Source organism: Phyllobates terribilis, unplaced genomic scaffold, assembly GCF_046119375.1.
Source record: "Phyllobates terribilis strain yellow unplaced genomic scaffold, ASM4611937v1 Scaffold_7__3_contigs__length_470593459, whole genome shotgun sequence".
Classification (NCBI taxonomy): domain Eukaryota; kingdom Metazoa; phylum Chordata; class Amphibia; order Anura; family Dendrobatidae; genus Phyllobates; species Phyllobates terribilis.
The window spans coordinates 52,875,832-52,884,463 of record NW_027362767.1 but is presented as its reverse complement, the minus strand read 5'-3'; positions in this window follow the sequence as shown (position 1 = coordinate 52,884,463).

Here is an 8,632-nt window from a genome sequence, read left to right as displayed (position 1 = left end):
TGCAGCAATATATAATGCAAAATTAGTTACACATGATAGAATAGGCAGGATTTTATACAAATATGTATATGAGCTCCTAAAGAAAATATCAATTTATAATTTGGGGGTCATTTCTTTGCAAACATAACTAGGAGATAGTGATATAGCTCAGGGTTATAGAGAGTTTGCAAAGTCTTAGAAATTGCAATGCCTTGTAAATGATATATCGGTGTTTGGAATAAACACAAAAGTAATTCAAAGCGGTGATCGAAGATGAGAAAAAATGTTCATGTATCTGAAACAGTGCCACCCTTCTCCATAGGTTGGGTGTGAAACCGCAGCTGCATTCACTTCAATGGAGCTGACGTGACCTGTTTTGGGAACAAAGGAGCCATGTTTTTGTAATTATTGACACGCCATTAAGCTACTGTTTAAAAATGTTGTGTGGGATATGCACCAGCACTAGGGATGAGCGGACTCGTGGAAATTCGGGTTCTGGTACCCAACCGAACTTTAGTCCAAAGTTCGGTTTGGGTACCAGAACTGTACCCGAACTTGAAACTGAACCCGAACCCCATTAAAATCAATGGGGACCGGAACTTTGGAGCTGGAAAATCTTCTCTCCTTCCCCTTTTCCTTCCCCTTTTCCTTCCCCTTTTCATTCCCCTTTTCCTCCCTCCTTTTCCTCCCCCTTTTCTTTCCCCTTTTCCTTCCCCTTTTCCTTCCCCTTTTCCTTCCCCTTTTCCTCCCTTTTTCCTCCCTCTCTCGTCCCCATACTTCCGAACTGTGAAACACACTTCCAGGAGAAGTCTGTGTCCTGTACGAACCCCAGACTATTACAGTTCAGGTTCACTCATCTCTAATCAGTATCACTCTTGTTGATAGGCTATGCCTGGTACGGCAGCTCAGACTTATTCAATATCAGCTACATGCAGTACCAGATTTGGCCTATGGACAACTGTGGAGCTGTAGAGCCTTATACAAATTTTCTGTTTTATTTTTCAGCAAGAAAAAAGGATTAAGCCATATAAAGAGGTACAAGGATGATGAGGAAGTAGATGGAGCTGCAATGTGGATTAATGGAGGGGTTGTATTCTTTGTAAAATCTTTTATTATATTGGTCCCCTGATTAAGAGCGGATTGGTGTCAAACTGCTATAACTTCCCGTAATGCACTTTAATCTGTTGGGAACCCAGTAACAAATGTTTCAATAATCAGCAACAACACCATAGAGAAAATGAAAAGCCCCCTGACGTGTTTCATCTTTTCTGGCTTTGTTAGGGTTACAGCGGCTTATAATGCCCACATTCAACCTAACCTAATCCCAAAGCAATGGTTGAGAAGTGGTCTTGGTGAATTTATTGATTTTTCCTTAGATTGGTCAGAGCTCCTTTTTGTTCCAAATCTTCTGCGTAGACATTTGTGATCAATATCTAGCTGCTTGAAGCAAACATCAGTAGCTGTAAGTAAATCAAGAGCTAGTTGAATACTGCTTATACATTGAACTTAATATTCAAGGGGTTGTCCATTACTAGGACAACCCCTTCTTGATCTAAATGTGTGGGCGTGATAAAATAAAAAAGCTTATACTCTCCTCCTGTGCCAGCATCATTCTAGAGAAATCATCACTCGTGGTCTGGAAGTTCTCGTGCAGTTGTTGTGACATGTGACCCTGGCGCCCAATCAGCATCGGCGTCACTGTCCTCACCTCCGGTCGAATTGATCATGAAGAGGAAGTCCGGGCTGCAGCTGATCTGACTTCCACTTCAACTTCAATTCGACAGGAGGCGGGGACAGTGACGCCAGCTCTGATTGGGCGCTGGGGTCACATGTCACAGCAGCAGCATGGAAGCGCCGGGGAACGGCGCAAGCACGGGTGGTGAGTATAAGCCTTTTTATTTTATTGGAGCTAAGCGAGGGGCATGACAAGGAGTTGTCCAAGTAGTGGACAACTTCTTTAAGACTGTATGTGTGGCACCCCAGGGGTCTGGTTACCACAGTAATAGAGATATTATGTCTGAGAGCAAGTGGGAGGTTTCTCTGGTCAGGAGCCCTAAGCATGCAACACGGCCCACTCAGACCTGGGAGGGGAGGAATTTGCCCTTATAAACTGGGTCTGGGGCGGGATTAGTGCGTGAAGTCCCAGACAGAGACACAGTCAGGTCTGGAGGACAGCAGACACAGGGAAAGTGACAACAGGAGCTCTGTAGGAACAGTAGCTGAATACCAGGGGCTGGAGCTGAGCAGAGTTCGCCCTGGTTGAAGACACTAACCCGGACACGGAGTCCGAGGCTGTGGGGACGTCCAGGTCCAGCAGCAGAATCCAACCGGCAGGGGATTCCATGTCCTCTGGCCTTAGAAACCCGAAGGCACGGTCACAAGCAAGGGACCAGCACCGCCATCGTGAAGCGGAGGTTAACGGAAGGCCCCAAGTCACCGGCCATACGGGTGAGCACCACACGGTATACTCAGGGACGTGGGCTACTTCTACCTGTATAGAGCAAGGTAGCCAGGAAAGAGTGCAGATAGTCGGGGAGGCCTACAACTCCACCTGGCCAGGGGAGATCCTGCTTGCTCACAGACTGACCAGGCCCCTACTGCTAACCAGTACTCCCGGGAGGGTCTGCTTTATACCATCAGTAAAGACCCTGAACTGCACCACACGTCTCTGTGTTTCATCACCGCACCAGCACCATTACTACTGGGACGCTCACACCATCACTCCCATCATCCACATTAGCTGCCCTGAGGCAATACTTCTCCCGTGGGGAGTTATCCCATACTTGGCTGCGCAAACTACATCAGCCTCAGCGGTCTGCAGCGCAGCGGCGGTCCCCACTGACCGCAATCCACGGGTGGCGTAGTCGGACATTGTTATTACTTAAGACTGCCACTGGTTTGACCGCCCTGGGCGCAGACCGGGTCACCGCCACACTGAGACTACAACCCCCAGCGATCCGGCTCCGGGTATCCCCCTGCACAGCACAGGCCCAGGGGGCGCGTCATATGCAATGAGCTCTTTGGCTCACCCTAATGGTGAATACAGTTAGAAATAATTTATTTTTTTAAATTGTAGGTTTATGTATTGAGTGATTTGTTATAAAAAACAGTCCTCTAAACCGTTATGAATAAACTCATCAGTTCAAAATTTAAGAACTAAAATAAAAGTGTGGTGTTGATAGGGCATCAATGTAAAAGTAGCGGGCAACCTCTTTAATATTTGGTACAGAAACCTTTCTTTGCAATTACAGAGGTCAGACATTTCCTGTAGTTCTTGACCAAGTTTACACACACTGCAAAAGGGACTTTGGCCCACTCCTCCATATAGATCGTCTCCAGATCTTTTCAGGTTTTGGGTGTGTCACTGGGCAACATTGAGTTTCAGCTTCCTCCAAAGATTTTTTAATTGGGTTCAGGTCTGGAGACTGGCTGGGCCCCTCCAGGACCTTGAAATGCTTCTTACAGAGCCACTCTTCAGTTGCCATGGCTGTGTGTTTCGGGTCATTGTCATGCTGGAAGACCAAGCCATGACCCATCTTCAATGCTCTTACTGAGGGAAAGAGGTTGTTGGCCAAAATCATGTGATACATGACTCCATCCAGCCTCCCTTCAATATGGTGCAGTCGTCCTGTCACCTTTGCCGAAAAGCACCCCCAAAGAATGATGTTCCTCCCAACGTGCTTCAAGGTTGGGATGGTGTTTTTGGGGTTGTACTCATCCTTCTTCTTCCTCCAAACACGGCGAGTAGAGTTGATAACAAAAAGTTCTATTTTGGTCTCATCTGACCACATGACCTCCTCCCATGCCTCCTTTGGATCATCCAGATGGTCATTGTTGAACTTCTAGCAGGTCTGGGCATGTGCTGGCCTGAGCAGGGGGACCTTGTATGTCCTGCAGGATTTTAATCCATGACGGCGTAGTGTGTTACTACAGTAATGTTTGAAACTGTGGTCCCAGCTCTCTTCAGGTCATTGACTAGGTCCTCCCTTGTAGTTCTGGACTGATTCTTGACCTTTCTCAGAATCATCCTTACCCCACGAGACAAGATGCTGTATGGAGCACCAGACCGAGGAAGATTGACAGTCATCTTGTGTTTCTTTCTTTTTCTAATAATTGCGCCAACAGTTGTTGCCTTCTCAACAAGCTGCTTGCCTATTGTCATGTAGCCCATCTCAGCCTTGTGCAGGTCTGCAATTTTGTCCCTGGTGTCCTTAAACAGATGTTTGGTCTTGGCCATGGTGGAGAGGTTGAAGTGTAATTGATTGAGTGTGTGGATAGGTGTCTTTTATACAGGTAATAAGTTCAAGCAGGTGCATTTAATACAGGTAATGAGTACAGAGTAGGAGGGCGTCTTAAAGAAAAACTAACAGGTCTGTGAGAGCCAGAATTCTTGCTGGTTGGTCGGTGGTCAAATATTTATTTCATGCAATAAAATGCAATTTAATTATTTAAAAATCATACAATGTGATTTTCTCTTTTTTTCATTTTAGATTCTGTCTCTCACAGTTGAAGTGCACCTAAGATTAAAAATGACAGGCCCTTCCATGGAAATTTTTGACTTTGCAGTAAGTAAGAAAAATGTCTTAAAACATTATCTCTCTCTCATTATTCTGGCATTTGGCAAATATTAAAAATTATGGTAATCCTATTTGACCTAAAAGGGGAAAGGATTATTCTGATCTCATATTGGATATTGAGAAAAACATGCATGTGTGTCTTTTTATATAGTGTATGTCAATTTCTGGTTTCAACTGTAGATATACGTGTGTCAGAATTTGTATATTTGTATGAGTTTACGTAAGAAGAAAAAAGGAGCCAGCTCACCTATACTTCTCGGCGTTTCTGGAGCACGGAATCTCAAGGAACCGCTTGCAAACAAAGATTAGAAAAACATTCCAGCTTCCATCGTGGATAAAAAAAACTTTTTTATTTAAGTAATGGCATTTCCATATAAAAATATTTAGCCATAACAACGCGTTTCGACCGCAATGTGCGTCCTTTATCAAAGCTATATGACTAATGAACAGACATGATTAAATACAAAAAATACACCAATCCAATGAGAGATAAAAATCACATAATTAGCTGTCAATCTTTCTGATTGACGCACATTGCGTTCGAAATGCGTTGCTATGGCTAAATATTTTTATATGGAAATGCCATTACTTAAATAAAAAATTTTTTTTTATCCACAATGGAAGCTGGAATGTTTTTCTAATCTATGGGTTTACGTCTGACTGCTATTCTGCAATGTATTTATGACCCATCAGAAGCCAAGCTTTTCTGGTTTAACCTTGTCAAGTATTTTTCATTGGTTCTCATCTATGTCCCTAGTATTATTAGAACCATAATAATGCTCCAAGTAAAAAGAAAAAAAAAACCTTTCTTTTGCTGTTGGACCTTTTTCCTTTTGCATTTCGTTCTACACCAAATAAAATTTCTGAATTCTGTGCGGCGAGCCTGAGAAGTCAGACTTGGCATGAAACTGGTGAGAAAGCTAAACGAGCATGATAGAAAATTGAAAAGTATTTTGCAAGTTTAACTTGAGGCAAATTGAAACTTAGACGAATAATTCTTTTTTTCCGAGGTTTTTAAAGGAAATACAATTCTGAGTTTGATGCACTGTACCATTTATCTGCAGCACGGGGAAAGCCAGAATATTGCTGTGCATTGGAATGAAGAGAACTGGAATTAGCTCAGTCAATTAAGTCATGATTAATTCATGTTGTACTTTCTCCTCCAGAGAGTTTGGAAACAAAGATCGTACTTAACTAGGTATATCGGGTTAGATAGAAGTGAAGTGTTCAAGGAAGATTCGAAGAAAATACAACAATACCAATTTCTGATGAAAGTGAAGTATTTGGAGGCCCCACAGCAAAGACAAAACCTGGGACCCTTTCATGAGTTGTTTGACATCAATACTTAGTCTGGCCCAAAAAACGGATAGCAAATAGATTATTTTTTAACATTGAACTGTATAGGAAGCTAATCACAATGGATGCATTTTTTTTCTCCGTTTGTAACGGATCTATTTTTTCAATTTATACCGTATCTACTACATGTGAACAGAGCCTAACATAAAACGACCACTAATTAATTTCTGCCTTAAAGGGAATCTGTCAGCATGTTTTCGTTAGTTAATCTGAGATGAACATGATGGAGGAGCAGAGAGCCGGATTCCAGCGATGTGTCACTTATTTGGCTATGTGCTGTAGTGTGAGTACAATCAGGGTTTTATCAGCAGGAGATTATCACTGCAGGACTAAGTCCCGTATGCAGTCCAGTCAGGCTAAAGTATGAATCCCCACCCCTACCCTGATTGGTAGCTCTCTTAGAATGCACAGTGTACACAGGAAGCTGTCAATCAGTGTTGTGGGCGGGGTTATAGATAGCTCAGCATTCGGAGCAATGCTACATCAACAACAGAGAAAACAGGGATTCTATCCAAACTACACCAAGCAGTCCAGTACGTTATACATTTCTGGAAGTGGGATCTGAGCCACTACATCATGCAGCTCTCAGATTACATAGCAAAAAAACTGCTGACAGATTCCCTTTAATCAGTGAGCTGTGTGGAGATTAATTTATTGGGTGCACATCAGGGGTTTGGCACAAGAGCGTTTCCAGTATTGCTCATTCAAATCACATTAAGGTGCTGACTAGAGATGAGCGATGTTCGACTCGAACTGTTCGCCAATCTCAAATTCGAGCTGTTTTGGGCGGTGTTCGAGCCGTTCGGCGAACGCGAACGATTTGAAAAAAAATTGGCTGTTCGAGGTTATGTTCGATAACTGTTCGTGCACCAAAATCATAACTGGATTTTTTCTCAGTAATGATGAAAATTAATGTTAATACGCAGTTTGAGTGTACAGCGGGGCGGGGGGAGGGGCAGGGGATGGATCTCTGCAGGAATAATGAAGATCTCCATTTTTTTTTCTCTTTCCCGCATTTACAGTGGGGAGGTGCAATCTGTCAGCCTATCAGCAGCACACACACGGAGCGAAGTGCTTTTTTTCACACAAGCAAGGGCATGTGTCATTGGCTGTGTATGTCACATGTCCTTGCCCTATAAGACCCAGCCATTTTCCCCATCGCCACCATTTTCTCACTGCTGCAGCTGCGTGTTAGACGGCACCGCTGTTGCTGTGTGCGCTATACTTTCAGTGTTAATCTCAAGCCAATTTTCTCAGAAATATACAGATAGCTTGGGAGTAGGGACTAATTGTAATTGCAGTCCTTTTGAGGACTAGGTTACATCAGTTCCTATCAGTTTTTGCCAGGCAGGTCTGTGCCAGTGCTGTGCAAGTGTTTTTCACAGTATTTGGCTAAATCTAGCTAAGCAAATCCTTTTTGGCCTCTTGCAGTGTGTGTTAGTCAGTGGAGTAGCGTATCTGTGTTGCAAGCTACCCCACCTGTGTATAGAATACAATTTTTTTTTACTGCACCTAGCCAAGTAAAACCTTTTGGGCATAGCATCATTCTATTAGGCCATCTATACTAAGCTCCACCAGCTTGCAAATTACAAATAATTTTTAGCTGCATCTAGCTCGGAAAATAATTTTGGGCTTGTAGAAGTGTGTGGAACTTATTATTAGTCCATCTATACTAAGCTCCACCAGCTTGCAAATTACAAATAATTTTTAGCTGCATCTAGCTCGGAAAATAATTTTGGGCTTGTAGCAGTGTGTGGGATTTATTCTTGGTCCATCTATACTAAGCTCCAACAGCTTGCAAATTACAAATAATTTTTAGCTGCATCTAGCTCGGAAAATAATTTTGGGCTTGTAGCAGTGTGTGGGACTTATTCTTAATCAATCTATACTAAGCTCCACCAGCTTGCAAATTACAAATAATTTTTAGCTGCATCTATCTTGGAAAATAATTTTGGGCTTGTAACAGTGTGTGGGACTTATTCTTAGTCCATCTATACTAAGCTCCACCAGCTTGCAAATTACAAATAATTTTTATCTGCATCTAGCTCGGAAAATAATTTTGGGCTTCTAGCAGTGTGTGGGACTTATTCTTAGTCCATCTATACTAAGCTCCACCAGCTTGCAAATTACAAATAATTTTTAGCTGCATCTAGCTCGGAAAATAATTTTGGACTTGTAGCAGTGTGTGGGACTTATTCTATTAGTCCATCTATACTAAGCTCCACCACCTGTGTATGTAATAAAATTGTTTTACTGCATGTAACCCAGCCAATCCTTTTGGGCTAACACCACAGTTTGGCCACTCAGCTCTACTCGGTTCCCATCCATCGTTTTTTGTGCAAACAACTCCAGAGTTGTCAATTAGTTAACCAACAAAATGAGTGGAAAAAGGCCTGCTGCTGGTGGAAAGGGGAATAGGCGTGTTGGGAAGGGAAAAAAAGGTTGCGTCCGTGGGGTAGGTGTTAAAGCAACAGTAACATCTGCAGAAGAAAGACCATCTTCTAGCCAAACTAACATGTCTACTTCATTTAGCGGACAATGTGATACGATCCCTTTCTTACGGCCACGCCAATCGCTACAAATTTCAGATGAGGCACAAAAACAGCAGGTGCTTCAACGGATATCAAGTGCTCCTTTAAGTGGGCTCTCCTCCACCTCAACTTCAACATCACAAATACTCCAGTCCTCAGAGGTGTCACCCCAATAGCACTTGCTTCCTC